Source organism: Lissotriton helveticus, chromosome 1_1, assembly GCF_964261635.1.
Source record: "Lissotriton helveticus chromosome 1_1, aLisHel1.1, whole genome shotgun sequence".
In the NCBI taxonomy this organism is placed as follows: Eukaryota; Metazoa; Chordata; class Amphibia; order Caudata; family Salamandridae; genus Lissotriton; species Lissotriton helveticus.
The window spans coordinates 1,534,673,384-1,534,697,395 of NC_136057.1; positions in this window are offsets into that span (position 1 = coordinate 1,534,673,384).

Sequence of the window (24,012 nt, forward strand, 5' to 3'; positions counted from 1 at the left end):
CCGGCAGTGGGTGTTGTTTCGTGCTCCTCAGGCCTCCGTGCAAATGGCACTGCAACTGCAGCAGACCAGGGCAAGAGCAGAGGGATAAACACACAAAGCAGCAGGTAGGCGACAAAGTTAAGCAATATGTATAAAAATTATATATTAAAAATATACAGGCAATACAAGATGGGCAAATGCGAGCTGAGCAAATGTGCTGCTATTCACAGATCAGAGAGTGCCTCCCCAATCCCCTCCACTGTGAGCAACTGGGCAAGGTCAATGACCCGCAATGGAGGTTTTGAAGGCAACAGAAAATCCTGCAACACCCAAAGCACAGTTTCATGGGGAGGTTGAGGTCTACTGGCATACAGTGAACCATAATAATCTACAAAAACCTGCACAACATCAAGATCTTGTTCACACAGATGACCTTCAGTATCTCTAATTGAGAGCATCACTCTGGAAACAACCTCCCTAGTGGCCAGCCAGTAAAGGATCCCTGCTGACTTATCTCCATGCTTCTGAACCCTCTACTTGGAAGCCTTCCAGTATTTTCTTGCTTCCTTTAGTGAGACCTGATGCAGCTGGGCCCCCGTTATCATACGCTGATGGTCAAGCTCAGTAGAATACCCCACAGTGTCTGTAGGTCCAGGGGTGGGTTTCTGGATCTCCAAGACAATTGTCTGTGTTAGCCTTTAGGCTTCCTGGTTTCGAACATACCCTTAAACAAAGCCTCTCAAAGAAGGTTTACTGGATTCCAGCACTGTGCAAGGTGACTTCACCATACCCACATTTACCTTGAAGTAAGAGTGAATCTCCTCCTTAGTTAATTTGGAGCATGCAGGATCTGTAAGGTACAAGGCATTAATACACCACACGGACCCCAGCACTGCATTAGCAAGGTGAAATTTGAATAAACTGGGGGAGTGATATGGAATAGCCAGGGGGATGGCCTCCATTTCCAAAAACTGGGGGACGTCCACTGCACCAAACCAAGTCAACGCAAGACATTATTTTGTGTGCCTCTGAGTCATGAGTAAAGGTGTAGTGATGACCGATGTCTGCCTGCACATATTGCTATGTTAGCATAACCGCATTAGAAGTTTAAGCACCATTTTGCAACTTTGCTGCTTTGGCACACAACACTACATGTATCTGTTGTTGTAAGTTAACCTGCTTGGTTTTATTCACATGAGAACGGTCTGCTTTCCACATACCTAGACTTACAAGGCAGCTTCTGTCTGTACAGTTTGTGCTCACAGCGTCAGAGTCAAATAACAATGTATGCTCTTTATTTGGGTGATCGGCCCACGCTCTAGACATAACATGCACCCAGCTGCAAGTAGCTGAAATTCGAGTGCATTTAATATTACACTGCATGCATGTTTGCAGGCACTTGGAAAAAAAACCTTTCCATCTACAAGAGAGCTGGCTGATCCTTTGATGTGATTCACCTAAGCTGATATTTGAGGTATGAGGTTCCCCGTTGAAACTTAGAGACCTGCTATTATTATAAAACCTAGCTTCGAGCAAGGGGAGGGTGGTTCACAAGGCGCTATATGACCTGTTTCCACTATCAGTTTAATATGATTTCTCCCGTTGTGTTTTGTGGAATTGTAACAATGCTGACTGTTTTATTTCTAATCATATGCCTGCTAATGTTAGCCAAAAATACTGCATCTTAGAGCACGTAGTTGAAATAAACATTTTAAACTTTATTGTGTCTCTGATAAATCACATTGTGGACTTGTATGATAATATAAACGAAAGAGTGTTCTTGATTTGCACGATTCCTGAGAGTATTCTAAGTCGCTTGTTCTAGGTTGTCTAATCATTGGTAGCTTCGCGGTAGGACGGAGAACGAATGAGACACTGATGCTAGTCAGATAGGGGTTCCTGGTACTGAGGTGAGTTTGTGGTACACCACAAGTCACTGAGGTCCTGGTTTCCTACACACAGTTCTGTGCCAACACAGAATCCCCGCAACAAAGGCAGAATCATTGGGATGCCATATTTGCCAAGCATCACAGAACCTCAGGGAATATTACCAGGCCAGGAGCTATCTAGAGCATGACTAACTGTCTGGCCATCAGGGGTCCTAGGAATCCAGTTCAGGATCAGGAACATCATTGAAATCACCCCACCATGGTGACACTGTGAGACAGGGTCAAAAGAAGGGCACCAAGGTACTGTAGTGTGCCCTTGAGCTAATGTAGTGGATCATAGATGGACACACACTTATAATGTTGCTTCTCCAACTAACCTCCTATCCCCACTTACCTCACATGGGTGCCCACATGAGACACAGACACCACTAATAGACATAACCTGTGCAGCAATATGACCACTCCCTGAGAGTCCAAGAAAAACCCTGCATGGTAGATCCTGTCAGATCCAAAGTAGCCAAAAAAAGGACAGTGAGTACCCAGTGGGAAAGTCTCCTGAAACATAAGAACCACCAGCTGAAATTACCATGCATAGTGAAGGATAGATGGCCTTTTTATTAAATCCAGCAGAATGTTCCCATTCCAAGATAGTACCTTAATTGCCATTATCAAAACGGAAAGGCAGTCAGGCCTGGCCCGGAGACAGGGACACCTAGGGGCCTAGGGAGGGCACAACCCTTGGTTGGGCAGCAGTTTCACTGAAAGGAGGGACATATGGCTGGAAATATAGTAGCTTGGCTAGGAGATGTGAGGTTAAACTCTTAAAACAAAAACAAAAAGATAATCAAATCCTCCAAAACCTCCAACCCCACACTTTTACTCTAGAAGCATCTGTCTCCCTAACCCAACACATAACATTAACAATTAGGCCAAAGGAAAAGAGCCTCACCAGCCCTAGGGGTCCCCTATGTCAACTGGATCCTACTGCGTGACAGTAATCTAGAGTAAAGTCCCACATAAAACCTGCAAACGAAAGCATCAAAGGCAAGCAGAAATAAATCTCAGAATCCAGGAACAAATGAATAAACCCAGTAAACACATATACCCCACCCTCCAGAGCACCCGTGGAATTTTAGAATGAACTCATTCCCCCACTCAGGTCCTCATGTCGGAGCACTAGAGTCATCGTCATCTCTGGAATGAAAAAACTCTGATGTATCTGTCAATGTGTTGCATGAGACAGTACCATCAGGCTCCACAATGCCTCCCATCTGAACCGGAAGAGTCCCGAGGTCTGCAGCGACACGAGTGAATTCTGCTGGATAGGGCACATTTGCTCTGGGCTGACCTGGGGAGAAAAATGAAGCGTCCGTCCTTGCCAGGGGGCCAGGTCTCCCAGGCCCATTAGGTCACCAAAGCTCCCTCCTCTCCTCTCCACTGCCTAATCCCAAGCCTTACCTGGTTATTAAAGAAAGAATTTCCAGAGTTGAAGGTCACCTTTAGCCACTCCTGGAAGAGGAGCATGTACTGCAAGTTGAGGGCCCAGAGTTTCTGCTTGACCTCCTTGAAAGAATGCCAGCACTGCTGGACTACTCAGGTATAGTCATAGATGACCATAATCTACTTGTTTCAAAAGCAAAGGTCAGAGAACTCCTGCGCTTCCTGCAAGATAGCATCTCTGCATGGTGTTTAAAATTGTGTGCTATCAGCGGGTGGGCCGTGGCCCCCAGGGGGGCTGCAGACCAAGGAACTATGTGCCCTTTCCACAATGTATCAGGGAGATAGGTTGCAGGCCAGGACCAAGGGTCACAACCAATCCTCTAGGAACCACTCCACATCATAAGTCTTGGTGCTGTCTGGGAGCCAACAAACTGGAGATTGTTCCTCTGCATGTGATTTTTGGCATCCTCAGCCAGGTCCTCGAATACTGCCATTGCCAAAAGCAGTTTGGAGACCTGGAGATTAAGGGTGGTCATCTCATCCTCCACTGCAAACACCCTGGTGTCTACCTCCGTCAACCGACCAGCAACATTCTGTACATCTTGGCTCAATGAAAAACATCAAGTGGCAGCTCAACCACCTTAGCCACAACAGCCTCTCTTGAGTACTGGATCTCCTGGAGGATAGTGGTGAGGTCTGAGTGCACAGAAGTCAGGTGAGGCCCCTGGGCAATACCAGTGGCTCCAGAAGCTCTGGAATCCGGTTTAGGGTATTGATCAATCTTTGTCTGGGCCAGTGCCAGGGGGGTGGCATTTCATATTCCATTTCTGTCAGGACCCTCCCAGATGGAATAGAGGTGGGCATCACCCCACCACCCACAGCCCATTTACCCCAAGGTGCAGCATGATCAGCCAGGGCAGCTGCAACTGTTCAAGCGTGCCGGCTATCCAGCTGCAGAGACACAAAATGGAGCAGATAGGACAGTTGCCAGACAGGGGTGCCAGGGTATCAGCAATACCAACGTTGTAGGTCACTTCCAGCAGGTCAGACCCCTAATAATCACCAATTCAATGTACCAGAGAAGGAAGGAGATGTGAGACCCCCTGTGGCCGAAGCTGAGCAAGGGATGCAAATAGGGAAGACCCTCCTGCCGGAAAACACAGGAGTGATGTGCAAGGAAGAAGGCACGAAAGCAAAGCAGGAGTTAGCCGGAGGCACAGGGCACATAAGCGACGTCATCCGCCACACAGCCCAGGACAGGCTCAGCTCCAGTGACAATCACCAGCCAACCATACACAATCCAGATTTGAAAATCAGGGGGTGTAGTTCACGCCGACTGGGCAATCCAGGGCAGCCCCTACCATTGACCCTAATCCACAACGGCTGTCAACACAGTAGGCATCAAACAGTAAAGGCCTCTTATATGCCCTTGGTCCAGGGTCGCTCATGTGGTGACGAGCCGCAACAAAACAGTAGGTGTGCGGAAGGTGATGTGCCCCCAGCCTGTCACTTCAGTCTCTTTCCTTGCTACAGTGGGGTGTCCCACCATGGAAGAAGGTGCCCCCTACAGAGGCCAAGATCAACCCCCATGCCCCTGGACCCCCAATGGCAGGTTCTGATGCTGCATGGCTTCAAATCAGGCCCGGAAGGACCCACCAACATTCCCAGTCATCGAGAAGCAAAGGGACAACAGCAACAGGCTCCCTGGATGCCGGTCTAGTCCTGCAGATAACAACGCTCCCCTTGCCGCTGGTTCACCCGCCTCGAGGCTCTAGTCTTATGGCCGATCGGTACTACAGCTGCTAGGGTTGCAGCTTCAAATTGACAACTGTTGGCACGATCTCCACAAGGCCCAACATTTAAAACACTGCTGCAGCAACAGGAGTTCCTTTGGGCTCACAGCAAGGCCCAGCAGCTCCCCTGCCATCAGCCTTTCATTGCCAGAGTCCCCAACTTCACCATACACCCGGGGAAAGAGGAAAGGAGTTCTGCCAGCCAAGGATGTCTGTAGATGTTGGTTGTGCCCCGGAGACGGCCTCAACTCACGGCCGCCAACTTCTCTCAGTGGAGTGGATTTATTTGTATTACTTTCTAAATCATGGAAGAATTCTCTTTCAAACACACTCTTCTTTTTCATCACTCCCTTTCTTCAAACCTTCTTGGAGTATTTCATTCTAACAAACCCTGGGCAAAGCACTACGCTATGCTCGCGTACTTTGCGAAGTTTGCGCTACTTCGCACTACGCAAATTGCACGTAGCACAATGCAAACAGGCGTAGCGTAGCGTAGCTTAGTGCCGCGGTCATTTTTTGCTTGCTCGCGGTCCTCAACGTCAAGTTGGCGACCGCGAGCAAGCAAAATTACATCCCGGTGAGACTTTTTCATCGTTCACGATCAGCACCATCAAGTTGCCGATCGCGAGCGTGGAAAATAAACCTACCGGCGAGATTCTCAATGCGGGGAGGTCAGGTTTCTCATTGCGAGTGGTTGCGTATGCTCGCGAACGCTCGCGTTGAGAAACTACCAGTCCGCGTTGAGAAAGTTGCAGCTCGAGTAAAAATCTACTCGAGCGGCAGAAAACTACAGCTTGCACTGTGCAAGATGCCGTTTTCAATGATTTCACAGTGTGGGATGCTTGTCTGCACTGTGCAATCATTGAAAACAGCATCTTGCACAGTGCGAGCAGGCTACTACGCAGTTGGCGTAGTGCTACGCGTAGCTCGTGTAGTGTGAAGTGCACTTTGCGTAGCTTCGCGTAGCACTACTTAGCGAACTACGCCCAGCCCTAATTCTAACCAGCACAAGTAAAGTTCGCTTGTACAAATCTCTGCGCCCTATTCAGATTCACCAGTATGTAAATGAAGATACACCCCTCTTCTTGTTCTCAAAATAGTGTCTCTCCTCCTGCTGTCAGCAGAGATGAAGGTCTGAGGGACCACCCTGGCTGAAAAGATATTTCTCACTTGGATAAAAAAGAGGTGCTTGCTGAAGTCCTATGTGATACAATCTTTTCCACCAAAGTGGTAAGTATTTGCACTATAACCGTCTTCTTGCCTGGGGCCAAATCAGTTGTCACCTTCATAATTTGTCGCAGGGGGACTTCTTCGTCCTTCTTCGTAGGTTACAGGACTCTCAGCATCAAGGTTCAGGGGTGCCCCTACATACTGAATTTAGGGGAGTTCCAGGCACTAGCTGATGGTAGCCAATTGGCTGATTGCATTTTAGGGCAATTACACCCTTAGTATGTCCCCACCCTTTGGGGAGGGGGCTTCTCCTAACCTGATTGGCTAAAATTCTTCCATTCAAGATGGAGGATTTGCTAAAGAGGGGGTCACCTTGGTCCAGGGCACCTTATGTTTGCTCCTGGCAGAGAGGGGACACAATTTTCCTGACTATTAAGTTTCCTGTCAAACTTGCTGCCACAAGTTAGCCTGGCTGATGATTGGAGACATACCCCGAACCGGTCCCAGGATGCTTGTTTCCGGTCCAGGGAGGACCTGGCTTGGCAGTTCGGTCTGGACTGTTCCCATGAGGAACAGGCTCAAGACTGATTTGCATCTGGCTGGGTCCAAACTGGAGTGGTGTAGTGGGCATTAGAAAAATGGATGTATCCCAGATCTCTTGACTGGGGGAGAATGTTTGAATCATTCAGCATTCATTCCATCATGTGTTACAGTTACACAACTGGGGCTTCGTCAGGGGGCGGGCATCTCCACTAGCTGGAGAGGACCTGGATAGCATATCAAAGGACAAGAAGCATTTGACGCTCACCGCCCTGAGTTCTGTTCCTGTTTGGGGGTAGGTGTGAAGCAAATCCATACCAAGCAGCCTTTGTCCCTGACCCATGAGAGCACTAGGGCTCCCACCTCGGGGGGTCAGAATCATGTCTGTGTGTGGCAGGCTTGTGAATACCAGTCAGCTGCACATGAAGGAGTTTTTCAGGTGGCATCTCTAAGATGCCCTCTGGGTGCTTTTTTCAAGGACTCCAAGACTGGAATCAGTGTTGGTTCATTGATACCACGTTTATTAGTATTCAGTAAAGCTATTGTGGAGCTGTGGAGTTCGTAATAACAAACTCCCAGTCCATGTACTCAATATTGCTTCATTGCACTTACAATGTCTAAGAATGGACTTAAACACTGTAGGTGCATTCTGCTTATTAAGCCATGCCCTCACCTGTGATATAGTCATCCTCCCCTTGGGCTATGAGGCCTACTAGAGGGGTGACTTATCTATGCCACAGGCAGTGGTTGTAGGCATGGCCCACAGGATTGTGTGCCATGTCGACTCTTATGGTTTGTCTGCACCAAAACACAGTCTACAATGGCAGTGTTATGTGTTTAGTGAGGGGTCTCTGAAGGTGGCACACTACATGCTGCAGCCCTTGGAGACCATAGCTGGTCACAAAGCCCTTGGTACCACTGTTACCTTTTATATGGGACTTACATGTGGGCCAGAGGTATGCCAATTGTGAAAACAAAGGTACTATTTTTGGAAGGAACACAGGTACTGGGAACTTGATTGGCTTGGGCCCAGTGCACACTCAGTCAAAGTGTATCAGATATCAGGCAAAAAGTGTGGGGGGTAACCTTGAATAAAGGGACAATTTCCTACACAACCCCTCCAAAAAAAGAGGAGGAGACTAATCTTTCCTAAGAGATTATTCATTGTCTAAGTGGAAGAAGTTAGAAAGTCTTTCTGCATTGGTATGGGCAGTCCAAGGTCTATGTTCCATGCTAAATTCCATTCCCTGTAGGGAGATGGACCACTTCAAAAGTTTTGGGTTCTCACCTTTCAACTGCAAAACCCAGTTTCAATTAAAACCACCTTATTTGGCTAGCAAAAGCCAAAAAAGTACACCACAAACAACAATTTTCATACGAAGAGTACAAAAAATCATATTAATACCTTTTGAATTCAATAAAATGTACCACATACAAACAGTGAAAGAATACCGGTAAAAAGAGGTAACTTGTAATTCATTAATCGAACAATAAAAACAGTTATATCAATATATACAATAAATTCTACAATTTAGAATTTATAGCACCTTTTCTTCCTATGTCTAACTGCCGCCACCCAAACATTTGCAACATTAAAAATCTCCCAAGTGTTGGGAAACAGCTGCAAATATAGTAAAGCAGGTCTAACTTGCACAAAACCCCTCCCCCTTATAATAAGACTTAAAAACGTTTGTTCTCCTCATGGAGCTAAAATGCTCACGAAACATCATAAAATGTATGATATCCTGTGTTGAAAAATTGTCACAAATCATTAACCCTACTCCACCCCTGCATAACCCATCTGAGAGGTCTGTGGTCAGTTTGAATAAGTAAGTGAGTACCAAACAGTTATGGCCTCAACTTCTTCAGGGACCAAACCACAGCAAAGTCCTCCCTCTCAACAGCACTCCAATGCTGGTCCCTGGGGAGTAATATACTAGTAAGAAAAGCAACAGGCTAGTCTTGCCCATCATCATTGGTTTGGAATAGGACCACTCCTATCTCTAGTTCAAAGACATCACTCTGCACAATGAACTGCTTAGAGCAGTCTGGAGCTTTGAGAATTAGTGCTGAGCACATTGTCTCTTTCAGGGTAAAAAGCCTTTTGACAATTAACTGTCCAGATAATTTTCCTGGGCATCTTCTTGGAGGTGAGTACTATGAGGGGTATCACAGTGGATCCTTACCCCTTCATAAACCTCCTCTAAAACCCAGGCAAGCCAAAGAATGCCCTTACTTGAGTCTGGGTGGTTGGAGCTTCCCTCCCGGTCTAGAGTTGTCAGGATTTTGGGTAGTAAGGGTTGCACTTGGGCTCCACCTACAAGGTGGCCAAGTACATAACAAGCTTTCCGCCAGTGTCCACATCATAGGTATGTCAGTGTGTCTGTCCAGGATATAAGAAGAAGAGCTCAGCATACTGTAGCAGGACTTGCCTGCAGTTGGGCAGAGAGGGTGTCTGAATAGACAACTCCATCAACTGACCCATCTGTTGGACTGTAAGAGAGGAAGCCAGGGAGAGGTTCACTCTCTGTCTTCTGATCCTCATCAATAACCATCAGCAAGGTCACATCAGCACTGTCATGGGAAAGATTGAGGCAGTTCACATGGATCACCCTTTGGGTATCCTGCTAGTTCCCAGGTCTACCAAGTAGGTGAACACACTTTTCTTTTCTAGGATAGGGTAAGGACCACTCCATTTGTCTTGGAGGGCCATGGGGGCCACATGATCTAAAACCCACATTTTCTGCAACCTTTCGGTCATACCAGAACTTCTGCAGCTCTTGGCTGGCCAGAAGGTTTTTGGATGCTTTCTCCTTGTACCTCTGCAATTCTGGAGCAAAGGCAGAATACATAGCCTAGATTTCCTGTTTAGGTTCTCGGAGAGGCTTCTCCCAACCTTCTTTCACAAGACAACGTGGTCCTCTAACAGGATGGCCAAGCATAAGTACAAAGAGGGAAAACCTTATTCCCTTCTGAGGCACCGCTTAGGAGGCAAAAACCAGGCATGGTAAAGGACATACGATCTCCGTTTGAGTTTTTCAAGGAGTCCCATGATTATGCCTGTCAATGTCTTGTTGACCCTTTCAACAAGGCCTTTCGTTTGTGGGTGATAAGGTGTGGGGAACGGTGTCTGTCAATGTCTTGTTGACATTTTCAACAAGGCCATTGGTTTGTGGTTGATAAGGTGTGGTGAACGGACAGGCCACCCCAAACTCATTGCATATTTGTGTCAGGTGTGACTACGGACACAGGTTAAAAGAAAAGAGCAGCTAGAAGAGCTTAGTGATTAAATAGCCACGTTTTCATGCCTTTCCGAAATTTGACATAGTTATGTTCAGGGCAAAGTGGGAGTGGCATTGAGTTCCATAAAGCTGGGGCCAATTGGGCAAAAGAACGACCGCCCATACGAGTCAGTTTGAACTTAGGGGTCACATATTTAGCCTGCTTAGAAGATCTGAGAAGGCAAGTGGGAATGTATTGGTGAACTAAGGTGCTCAAATAGCGAGGAGCCGCCCCAGCGTTCATTTTGTGCATATAGCAGAGGGCTTAAAACTTGGACCGATGTTCAATCTTTAACCAAAGTAAGTCCTGAAGGGTCTTGGTGATCGAGGCCGTTCGACGTAGCTGATATAGCAGTCTGGCTGCAGAGTTTTGAACAACTTGCAGCCTACGAATAAGATCCTTAATGGCCCCTAAATATAAAACATTTCCATAGTCCAATCTTGACACAATTAGGGCTTGAACCACAGTCTTTTGCGATGTAGAGGGCAGCAGCCATAGTATCTTTTTTAACCATTTCAAAATGGTAAAACACATTGCGGCAACCTTGACCGCTTGTTGACGCATAGACAGTTGGTCGTCTATAATAATGCCCAGGTTGCGAACAGATTGCGAAAGTTGGGGAAGGGGACCCATTTGGTGCGGCCAACGTTGTGGTCCCCAAAGATCTTTGTTACCACCAAGAATTAATTAGGAGTTCTGTTTTTCCTCCATTCAATTTCAATTTATTTGAGTGCATCCATCCAGCAATGTATTGTAAGCCTAGTTGAAGAGAAGATACCTTAGAAGTGTTATTAGTAGATAAGGAGAAGATAAACTGAGTATCACCTACGTAAGAATATATCGTAAGCCCAGCTTCTTCTGCTAAGGCTGCCAGCGGCCTGATGTAAATGTTAAAGAGTAAAGGGCTCAAAATGGAGCCCTGAAGAAACTCCATGAGAAGGGACGTGAGAACTGGAGTTAGTTGCTAAAGAGAATACCTGAAACGTACGATTGGTTAAAAAGCACGTAAGCCATTTCAGAGCAATGCTGCCAATGCCCTTGGAATGTAAAGTTTGAATAAGGGTCTCATGTGATACGGTGTCAAAAGCGGCACTCAAATCTAACAAGATGAGTGCCACTGTGTCACCCCATCCAGTCGCCGACTAATGGCTTCAGTAATTCCTAAGAGTGTTGATTTGTTAGAAAAACCTGATCTAAACCCAGATTGGGATGGATGCAGAATATTTTGAGAGTCCACAAATTGAGTCAATTGGCGGTTAACGTGTTTTTATTAAATTTAGGAAAATGTGGGAAGTAAAGAAACAGGATAGAAGTTTGAGAAAACTTCTGGATCAACGTTTGCTTTCTTTAACAACAGAAGGATCATCGCATGTTTCCAATTAGCAGGTATCACTGCCTCAGCAAGTGAGGCATTGAGAAGTTCCATAATCCATTTAAGAATCAAGGGGTCCAGTTTTTTTAGAACAGAAATTGGAAAAAGGTCCTTCGGGTAGCCTGATTTAATACTATTTAGGGTGTCATTAAAAGACACTGTGTCGAGAGGTAGCCATCTGTCAAATATGTTAACGAAAGTACCAATGACTCAGTGGTAAGGATAGGATTTGCTAACAAGGTATTAGACTTGGAAAGCCGTTCTCCATTGTTGTCACACACACTATCACAGGGATTTCCAGCATAGCTGCATATGTGTTAACTCTACCTCAGACCATGCTGAGGTCTCCAGGTCATACCATAGCATGTATTCTACTGTGAGTGTTGGAGAGACCACCACCTGTTTGAGGCTTGAAACCCCTCTCCAATCTAATGACACCATAGCCATGGGGTGGACTGTAGTGACATTGTTAGGGTTGGTGACTGGGCTGTTTTTTCTACTCAGATATTGTCCTGGGGAAACCAGTGTATCTCTCACCATTGTAACACTGGCACCTGCATCCACAAGGGCTTCTATTCTAGTCCCATTCCATAAGGGGAACTGTAGGTACTTTTTCAGATTAGGGAGGCAGACAGTTAGAGTGGCCAATTCTACCCCACCCTCAGAGACTAAAGCTGCTTCAGTATCAAACCTGATTTCCTCTGGGCAAACTATTGATCCCATCTGGAGGTCTGCCACACCAGTGCTAACTGGAGGGGTACTAGGGAAATTCTTTTTGAGACAGGTAGAATCTACAATTTTGTGTCCCAGCTCCTTACAGATGTGACACCAGGCCTTCAGGGATCACCATGTGTACCCATGTACCCACCACTGGGCTGGGAAGAGTTCTTAGGCCCACCCTCCTGTTCAGGTTCTTCATGACCTTTAGCTGTCTCTTGGTTTTTATCCTTAGGGTGATCACCCACTTTCCCCTCAGGAGGCTTTGTAACCCCTTTCTTTTAGTCACCCCTACTGTTAGTCATGGTCACCCTAGTCTTGACCCAGAGGTCTGCTGTGTTTCCCAATTCTTGGGGAGAAATTAGACCTAGGTCTACCAGATAGTGATGCTACTTTTCATTAGTGCAATTACTGAAAATGTGTTCTTTCGTAAACAGATGATTGAATCCAGCATAGTCATGCACTTCACTTCCAGTTGACCAAGCTCCTAGTGTTTTGACTAAGTAGTTTATGAAGTCAACTCAGACTGACTTGAGGTTTTTTAAGCCCCCCTGAATCTAATTCTATTTTCTTCAGTGGTGAGTCCAAGGTTCTCAATCAGGGTACCCTTCATGAGGTCATGAACTCAGCACCTGCCCCAGTAAGGGTCAGGGCTCTGTCCCTGCGGCTAACAGTGAACAGTTCCCAAAGTAATGTTCCCCAGTGTGACTTCTTCTCTTTTCTCATTCCACTGGCCCTCTCAAAAGCTGTGAACCATTATCATCACCTTTCCCATATTTGGGGACAATCCATTTGGGGATTTTAGAGTCATAAGAATGCCCTCTCTCCCTAGGTATTAAATTGCTGCCAAAGTTTCTGGGTGCTACACCCGATTCAGCTCTTTCTTTTTCTAAAGCTAACAGATTAGCCTCTAGGGCTAGTCCTTTAGTCAACCTTGATAAAAGGATGTCTTCTTCATTGAGGCTGTCCTCAATATCACTTGGGGTGCCTGTCCCACCTGTGTGAGATCTAGGTACCTAACTGTTGCTTTTAGGAAGATAGGAGTAAGGACCTTATCTTCTCTATGTAGGTGAGGTGGATGGAAATTGTCACTCTCATCACTACACTCTCCTTCTTCAGGGAAGTTATACCCTTCCAAAGAGTGTTCCTTTGCATATTCTGCCAAGAGTTCCTGGAGCCTAATCTTGGTATTATTAAAACCAGTTTATATTTTTTTGAGTTTGCAGAAGGTCCTTAGCTTCTTCAATTCAAGATGGAGGTAAGGGGTCAGGTTGAGTTCCACAATCACATCAGCGGCACCTTTAATTATTTTACTAATAGTTGGGGCCCTTTTTAAAAGGACTGAAAAAACTCCCAAGTACTTGTCCCCTAACCAAAGTAGACTTTTAAAACTTTTAAAATATTAAAGGGACCTTTCCAAGACCCTAGTCAGTTTTAAAAATTTAGGAGATTTGTCAATTCCAAAATAAAGTGAATCTAAAGGCAATTATGAGATTGTAGTTGTGTGTTCACTTACTGTCAGAGGGGTTCAGCAAATGCAAAGTTGTAGACCCCACCGCTGATCCACAAATGTAGGAAGTTGGCTCTGTACATACTATCGTTAAATAAGATATGGTCTGCACAAAGTCCTGTGGATCCCCAGAGGTTAACAGAGGCTAAAGTAGATGATACTAATAGATCTGTTTCTGGTAGTGTGGTTGAGCAGTTAGGATTATCAGAGGTCAGTGTTAAGCATTTGTTGTGCACACTCAGGCACAGCTGTGGCCATGCAGGTAAGAGCATAGGAGCAGTGGGGCTGGACGGGGGTGGATTTCGACAGAAGACAACAAAGTAAAATGAATTATTTATCTAATGTTCCCTCATGGTCATCTGTTGAATCCCCCCCCAACCCGGCCCTACCTCCCCACCACTCTTACCTGCACGGGTCACAGTTGCTCAGGCAACAAATAATTACACACACCAAAAGACTAAACCCCAAACCAATTAAAAAGTTATTACGTGCTTGTTTTATTTTAGAACCAAGGGGAACTCAGTTGCAAGTAATTAACAGTTTGAAGAATAGCAATCATACTTTTCAAGATGCAGTAGGAATTGTTTTGCAAGGCTGTAAAAATGCTTTACAGTAGCAGGAATAGTCTTATTGTCACTCAGAAACAGTAGAGCTTAGCAATTGCAAAAGATAGACTTTTAAATGCAGTAGGGGAAATGCAACACAATCCTATGGGAGGGAAACAAATATAGGCATTTACAAGTAAGTGCTCAACTTACACATCCAGTCTTCGGGGGGGTGAACGGGTGTAGAGGTTTCCGCGGCCCCATGTTAGTCAATGGAGACTGGTGGCACCCACAAAGGGTGCTGGTTGCAGGTAGGAACCCGTGGCTTCGGGTTACAGGCCACAGGGCTTAAAGTGAGCTTGGGGGTACACAAGGCAGCACCAAGGCTATACCACTATTGGCACAGGGGTTGCCGTGTGCAAATGGATTCAGCATTGGGCACCAAGTCCTCTTCCATGGGGTACCTCAGTTGCACAAGGAGGCCGCATGCTTGGACCAGGAGGCTGGATAAAGGTTAGACAGATAAGTTGGGATGTCAAGGGAGGTCCAGTCACCATTGGTTGGGACCCCCAGGCATGGGCACTGAGGATGTAGGGGTACCTTTTGGTGCCAGATTTTCTTTGTCCGAGTTGGTTGCAGTCAGGGAGAACCTTCGTGTGGAGGCTGCATGCAACTTCATGGAGTTCAGGATATGTCAGTCAACAATGGAGTTGAGGCCTGGATTTGCTGGGGAGAATTCACTGGACAGGTTAGCCATTCAGACTTGGGCATGGGCGTCGGGTGCAGAGTGGGCAGGGGTTGGAGATCCACCTGGATCAGAAGTCCTTGATGTTGGAGTTTCAGGGCTGCTATCCTCTGGAGAGTTGGTCTTTGTTGAAGAGTGGCAGTCTTCCTGGGGTTCTTAGTAGTCGCTAGTCGCAGGACAGGTGTTGCATTCATCCCAGGATCTTCAGCTGGAGACAGGTTGGTAGGTCATCTTAAAACTTTGCTGGATAGCACCCTTTTTCTACTTCTTCTTCGTAAGTTGCATGAATTTCAGGATCAGAATTCAGGGGTGCCCCTAAATATTGAATTTTGGGGTGTTGTAGGTACTGGCAGATGGTAGCCAATGGGCTACTTGCCTTTTAGGACGACTATGCCATTAGTATGTTTCCTTCCTTTGGGGAGGGAGATTCCCCTAACCTGATTGGCTAAAATCCTTCTTCTCAAAATGGAGGATTTTCTAAGGAGGGGACCACCTCGATTCATGGCACCTCAGGGGTGGTCCTGGCACAGAGGGTACACAACTCTCCTGACTACTAATTTCCCCCCAACCTTGCTGCCAAAAGTGGGGCTTGGTCTGGGGGGAGGCTACCTCCTCTAACTGGAGAGGCTCTGAGTAGCACATCAAAGGGCAGGAAGCCTTTGAGGGCCACCGCCCTGAAGGCTGTTCCTGCTTGAGGGTAAGTGTAAGTCACTTCCACCCCAAGCAGCCTTTCTCCCCAATCCATGAGAGCACAAGATGTCCCACCAAAAGGGGTCAGAATCATGTCTCTGTGTAGCAGGCTGGTGCAGACCATTCAGCTGGACATGAGGGAGTTGGTCATTTTTAAGGGCTATCTCTTAGATTACCTCTGAGTGCATTTTGCAAAAAATCCAACACTGATATCAGTGTGGGTTCATTGTGCTGAGAAGTTTGATACTAAACTTCTTAGCATTCAGAAATGCCATCATGGAGCTGTGGAGTTCATGTACTCAATATAGCTTCATTGCACTTACAATGTCTAAGAAAGGACTTTGGGGCTCATTATGATGGCGGAAGGACTTCCACCACCAGGTCGGTGGCGGCAGTCCCTCCACCATCTGACTCCCATTTCCCCCCTCCACATTGGGATGGCGAGGGAATCGCTTTGTGACCACGGCAGTCACAAAGACCGCCCTCCACGCTTCCACCACAGGCAATCGTCATGATTGCCTGGTGGAGTGATCAGCATGGGTAAAATGCCTAGCACGCACCGCCCACCAGATTACAATGCTGGCATCAGCCAGTCTTTCCATGGCGTGGGAATAGAAAGGCTGGTGGAAGCTGGGTTCGGGGGGCCGTTGCGTGCCCCCTCTGTGTGGGGGTAGGGTGTATCTGCACTGGGGTGGTACCCATGTTACTCACCTAAATTTGTATGCACAAGGTGGAAGGCACCCGGTGGTGCACTGCGTGGCATTTTGGCATTGCGAACAGTGCTGCAGCCAGAACCACCATCCGCAATGATCAGGGCCCCGGATGCACCGGCCATAGTGGCGGGCACATCCTAATTCACTCAGAAGGACCACCGCCTTACCGGCGGGCAGTCCCAGCACCGGAACAATGGCCATCGTAATGAGCCCCTTAGACACTGTAGGTGCATATTGCTAATGCATCTTTGTCCTCACCTGTGGGCCAGCGGTGGGCAAATTGTGAAAACAAAGGTACAGTTTTAGGAAAGAACACAGGCACTGGGAACCTGATTGTCAGGGACCCAGTGCACACTTAGTCAAATTCTATTAGATATCAGGCAAAAAGAGGGGGAATTGCAAAAAGGGCCACTTTCCTACATAATCCAATAAGTAGAAGTTGATATGTGAATCTTTATAGATTAAATGTAAAAGTAGCGCTGAAGAGCAATAAGCACCTATGGGGGTTATCTGGTTGCGCTGAGCCATGGCAAAATCAAGAGTTCAGGTCGACTGTAATGAAGCACGGGCCGGATGCAGTAGCCACACAGGCCCTTCAACATATTACCTTGATCCTGGCCTCAACATTGAGATGCGGTGTGCAGTTGAGTGATGATGCTGTGTTGAGCCCTCCATTGAGGGGATGCATGGACGTTTTGACTTCCATGGATTCCCCACATAATCATTCCTCAATTTCATTGACCCCCACTGAATCATTATTAGAATCCAGGGACCCCCACTGAATGAGTTTGATGCACTGCTCCCACATATCAATCTGAGGATACTAACTTTAGCCTCCAGTTTCAAATTACTTCACATTTACAGAACCTTTTCAATTTTCTATTTTGCTTTCTTATTGTTACATACACTTTATTGTTCTGTTAACATCATTTATTTTATAAGCAGTCACGGCCCCCTGAGTGGTCTTTGCTGAGCCCCAGGGGTCAAGTGAAGCTTTATATGTATGTTATGTATTTGGTTTGCTACGCTTACGGATTATGAGATATTTCTACTTTAACATAAGTAATTAAATTGTGAGTGTGTGGTCTGAATGTGAATGAGCAGTGGATGAAGTTTTATTCTTCTCTATGGGTCTCTTGGTGAGGGATGAGGGGACTTTGACAGATATTCATGTTTGGCCACTATGTTTATGAATTAATAATGAATATATGTAAATGAATGGATCAACAATGACATTTATGTATGAATAAATATAATGTGTATATTTACTTAAAATAGATGAAGGGCTCTGCATTGAATGATTTTCAGATTTATGCAAATTATTGCAGACTAACAATCTGTTTGTAAAATATATTTGGGTAGCATTTCTTTCTTGCTTCATCATGGAGCTTTTTTCCCAGTTCTGCGCCCTACATTCATATTCAGGTGGAAGCAGCAAGCAACCAGGCATTCTCAATTTTAGTGGTCCAACTGTGTCTACTTTCCATGTGCCCACAAGAGCTTTATATCTAAATCTATATCTTCTGGCGCAGAGGCTGTTGAAATATTAAATACCAAACAAGCAATATCTGACTTTGTTTTGCTACTTCATTATTTAATATACAGCAGTTTTAAGGCCCAGCTGCTGGAGGTCACACCTAAACACCCATATTTTAAAATGAATCTGTGCATAGATTTTGCTGTACTTCCTTATATTTGCGTTTGCAAGAACTGGAACAGATTTGTATTTACAATAAAGATATTAGGAAATAAGCAGTTTCATCCATTCATTGCCAAAGTGTTTTCCAGATATACCATGAAAAAAGAAATATACTGCAGCAGGAAAAATAGATCTGTTATTTAAGTCACCTGCTTTCGCCCAACAAGGTCCACAATTGAGCATATCCCTATAGAGCAGGATGCAGTGTATTTAAGAAGTTGGATATGCATTTATAAGTTTTACATGTCCAGGCAGTGAAAAACTCTTAACTTTGTTTTTCACTGGTGCAAGGCCTACCTTTTCCGTGAGATACCATTGAATGCCTTATTACATTTACTAAGTGATATCTTTCAATTGAAAACAGGTAGACACGTTGAGTTTGGTGTCTAAACAATTGCAATTAAAAGCCATCTTTTATGGTAAAGTTGGATTTTGAGTCACACATTGGAAAATATCACACTTTAAATTTTGAAACATACATAAAAGCTAATTCTAACAATACATAAAAAACGTTTTACATTCATGATCACACAGCAGTCCTAGGATACAGGTTGGTTATCATGGTATCAGGTAGACCCATCAACTAAGAAGTTGAAAGTAGCAAATGAGGCAGCTGAACAGAAAAAATACAGTGTACATAAAAAAAAGAGGTGAATCAAATGCAACCTGGTCACCATTGTGCTTTCATCAAGCAACCATCGCACAACTATTGTAAAGAAATGAACTTTGCGACTGAGAGGTTTGAGCCCTTCATCCAGTCTAAAGGGGCAAGATGGCAGCTGTGTGAGTCTTGCGGGTAGCTGTCTCCCAACTACTGCCCCGTAATTGACAAGGAGACTAGGATGACTGCCTCAAAAAAATTGAAAATTGAAGATATCGGACATCGGATATTGGAATATTTGTAAAATATCACCTACCTGGCTACCGCCGGATGCGGATACAACTTTCCCCAGCGGCGCTGACCCTCGCAACTCAAGCGTTGAGAGCGTGGAGAGCAGCAGCGGCAGCCACGGACAGACGCGAGGAGCGGCGGGGGGTCCGGCGATACTTTGTTGCTGCTTCAGAGGACTCCTCAAGCTCCGGTGAGATAACCTGTATCTCTGCAGGAATGCCTCCGAAAGGAAAACCGGCGGCGAAAGACACGGACGGGACTGGGGCCAAGCAGGCGTCCTTGACGGCATCCTCGACTCGGCGTGCCGGGGAAAGTAGAGCTCTGGAATCCAGCATCGATGCTCGACACTCTGGTCTGATCAAAGAAGGCCCTCAGGGGGGCAGAACAGCGCCGAGTGGAGCCGGCAAGCAGAAGGGGGAGAAGGGAGCCCGAGGCAAGGGCCCAACTGTGCCAGGGATGTTTGCCGGCAAAGGAGCCAATATCGTCTCTTCTTCATCAGTGCAGGCGAATACAGGACTAAATCAAAATAAAGGTAAAATTGCTGTCAACACAAATGGTAAATTGCTTAAGGATACTGGGAAACAAAAGCAAGTAGTGGATAAAGGGGCGCAAGACAATTGGCTGATTACCCCTGTAAACATGGTGTCTAGTGCTGAGGAGATTGATGGCCTTGCTAATGATTTGGAAAACATTTTCACTATCGCACCCCCTAGTACAATCAGTGGGTCCAAAAAACAAATCACCGAGGAACCTGCCGCAGAGGACAGGGAGCAAATTGCAGGGCAGTTAGGGGGTACAGATAACAGGCCTCCATCCACCCCGGTAAAGGGATTATTGGACATGTCCTTTCAGGCACAAACGGAAGGAGCTGCTGCAGGAACCCCAGAGGTGGATAGTTTCTGTTCAATGACGGATGAATCTGAGGCCTCAGAGGACAGCTGGAAAAACAGCCCTGACGAGTTCTCATCAGACAGCGGAAGTCCTGTTTCTAAGCCTGATACTCAGAAGCGCATACCCTTTCGTAGCAAAAAGAAAAATTTAAGAGACTTGGGGAAAGATCATGGTTTTACTTCCGACTGTAGCCAGTCAAACCAGCTGATATGGGACTATTCCGCCTAACATCTAGAAGGTGCGATACAGCCAGAACCCACACCTGGACAGGGTATCACAAATGGTGTTGATAACGGTGCAGGGGCCTAAGGATGCCCACCCTCTATGGAACTGATCTATGCAACTCTAAAACAAATACAGTCGGAAGCATGGCACGAACATAAGAGGGCCCACGCAGCTACTAGGAAACTCCTGGGAGCTGTCAGGAGGGTCAATCAGGCTTGTTCCGAGATCAACGATTGGACCACTGCGCCGCAGGAGCGCATAGTTCATCTGGAGGCAAGTGTGGAGAACTCTGACAAACAATCCACCTCTAATAAAGGCAGAATGACCGACGTCCTCTGGAAGCTGGAGGACTTTGAAAATAGACAACGGCGAAACAATCTAGGGCTACTAGGAATTGCGGAGAAAGAGGAAGGCGAAGACATCCGCGGTTTTGTTCTGAAACTTTTCCGGGAGGCCTTCCCAGAGCTGTCTCACTGGAACTGGGATGCAGAAGTGCAAAAGGTGCATAGGTTCCCCCTAATGCTTAAGAAAAGCCCAGGCCAGGAAGATAAACCCAGAGCCATATTAATATTTGTTGGCAATTTTCTTTTACGTCGAGCTATTTTTGAGAAGGCCAGGCCCAATGCAAAAAGAACTGCTGCAGGACATTCCTTTTTCGTTCGCCCTGACTTTTGTCACTCTACGGTAGAGAGGGGATGGAGACTTCGCTCTCTGATCTCTCCCTTCCAGCAACAGGGGTGTGAAGTTTTTTTGATGAATTCGGCCAGGCTTAAAGTTATTTGTAAAGGCATGACTAGAGTGTTCACTTCGGAAATCCTAGCACAGGAGTACCTGAATGAGCTTAAGAACAGGGAAACTAGGAAATGAGGGTTAACTTTGAAGATAGGCAGTATCACTTAATGGATTGGTGTGAGGTCAGGGCCAGGAGCGGCTAGGGGCGCAATCACATGCAGGAGGCATCACAAGGGTCTCCGGACCTTTTTTGCCATTTTGAAGGGAGGGGGAAGGATGGGTTGGGGAAGGAGGGGGCGGGACCATGGGAGAAGCAGTATGTTACAGTTACAGTAGACAGGCGTGTACAATGCTGTATTTGGTTGGACCGCGTTTTTCTGATATTACTTTATTTAGTAAATGGGGGGGAATTAGAATGGCCTCGGTTAATATTAGTGGCTTAAATGACCCCCAAAAAAGGAGGCAGGTTAGTGTGGATGTGCAAGCTTTAAGGGCTGATGTCCTATGACTCCAGGAAACTCACATCGAGGGGAGCAGGAAAAGACTTCTGGAAATGTCTGGGTAATATATTGTAGCAAACACATCACAAGAAACTCGAACAAAGGGGGTATCTATCTTGGTACGGAATGGGACAAGGAGCTTCCTCAGCATCCCTCGATGTCAGGCTGACAGCTTGGGCAGATGGGTGATCGTACAAGGGTGTATAGAAAATAAAATATTTACCCTATGCTCAGTATACGGTTCAGTGCTGGATGACCCAGCTCCGCTAGATTGGCTTAGAACTGAATTAGTAGGCTGGACTTTACCTCTGATTGTTTGCGGAGACTTAAATATTATTATGAATTGCCAAGTTGCCTCCAGGAAAATCCCCTATCAGGGCAGAGAGCCCAAAGTGTTTAAATCATTATCCCAGCTGCAGGCTCTCCATGGGTTAGAAGATGTATGGGCCTTGAATAGGGGGGCAGATTTAGGATACACATATTTCTCCGCTCATCATAAGGTTTTTGCTAGGTTGGATTATTTTCTAGTTTCACAAGAATTAGCATCAAAAAGCACTATTGACCTATTCCCAAAGGTTATGTCAGATCACAACCCCTTGGTGATCGAGCTAGATATAATAATCCACTTTTTTTGTAAAGCGCGAACAATCACCCGTAAGGGTCTCTAGGCGCTGGGGGCCGTCAGGAAGATTAAGCAAGCTATTGCCCAGAGTCACATGGTGCTGGGCTAATCTGCTGCCGGTACCGGGGATCGAACTGTGATCCCTAGATTCCGGAATCAGTCACCCTGGCCGCGGCGCCACACCTCTTCCCCGCAGCACCACAGCTCTCCGAGCTTCCCCTCAGGCACACACAATGGTCTTTTAACAGGGCATATCTAAGCGATACAGAATATATCCATCAGATGGGCGAGTGGATACCCAGGTTTATTGAAGAAAATGATGGAAGTACTAACCTCAGCAATGTGTGGGACACACTAAAAGCAGGGGTAAGGGGAGAATCTAACAGGTTTGGGTGGGAATCACAGAGGGAAGAGAAAAGCCTGTTGCAAACATTATATCAAGATCTAGGAGCAGCAGAGGCTCAGCTGATAGAGGCGCTCTCTGCTGGAACAGACTCAGAGGCTACGCAGATAAAAGTTACTGTTGCTAGATCTGCAATCACACAAATCTCAGCGAAAAAGGCAGCTGATAAATATCTGGCATGGAAAACACAGGCTTACGAGAGCAGTGAAAGAATAGGGCACGTATTAGCAAAACGCACTAGGGAGAAAACACTGCACGCCAGAATAAGAGAGATCAGGGATCCGGGTGTGGGGTTGGTGACCGAGACAAAGGCAATTATCACCGCTTTTCAGAAATTCTATCAAAATCTGTATACCCAAGATACTTGGGGCGGGAGTCAGGAAATTCAGGACTATTTATCAGGGGTGGCCCTGGGTCAGCTCTCGGCGGAAGAAAGAAACCGCCTAGACGAGCCAATCACCTGAGAAGAATTGGTAAACAGCAATAGATCATTCCCCAACAGGCAAAGCCACAGGCCAAGACTTAATTCCAGGGGAATTTTATAAAAAATGTAAAACACACATTATGGGATTGATGTTGGAAGTCCTCCAAAGGGCACAACGGGACCAGATCACGCCAGATTCTTGGAAAGGGGCGAATATCATAGTATTCCCGAAAAAAGGCAAGCCTATTGCGGAACTAGGATCGTACAGGCCAATAACCTTGCTGAATAGTGATTTAAAGATATACTCTAAAATTCTGGCAAATAGGCTCTCAGGAGTCATAGGAAAACTAGTCTCTCCATTCCAGCACGGATTTGTACCAGGCAGGGGACTACAGATCACATAAGAAGGATAATCACTCTGTTTAATCTTGCTAGAGTGTCTGGGGACCCTATCGCGGCCATATTTCTGGCCAGAAACTATATTAATGCAATAGGCTGCATGTATCAAAATCCTGAGGCTAGGATTAACGTGATGGGAGTCTCATCGGATTCAATGAAAATAACACGCAGCTCTCATCAAGGGTGTCTCTGCTCTCCACTATTATTTGCATTATATATAGACCCTTTTATTAGGATAATAGTGGAGAACAACGACATCCAGGCAGCTCAAACATTGGGGGGAAAATCAAAGATCTTAGCATACGCAGACGATCTTGCTATAACAACAACTAATCCTGTGGATGTAGTTAGGGAGGTGGAAAAAGAGGCCAAAAAATTTGGGAAGTCTCAGGTTACTATTTGAACAGGGAGAAAACCATGATTGTTAAAAACTCCCAGACAGTCCTGGTTGATAGCAGGGTCACAGAGAAGGCTAGATATTTAGAGGTTGAAATCACAGCCAATGTGGACAACATAGTGCAAAGCAACCTGGCACTCTTGTTACTCACCCTTGTTACTCAAGACCAAATCCTACTTCAATAGAATGAACAACCTACACCTGACATTACTGGGAAGGTGTAATGTCATCAAGATGCTGTTTTTGCCCAGAATTTTATATTTTTTTAGATCCATCCCACTGGAAGTAATAAAACCTGGCTCTCTGCCTTTAACCAAGCCATTTCTAAGTTTTTATGGGCTGGGAAGCACCCACGGAGAGCTTTGAAGTATATGACTCTTCCCAAGGACCGGGGTGGGTGGTCTGTCCCAGATATTCCGATTTTTTATTGGGCTGCAAATCTT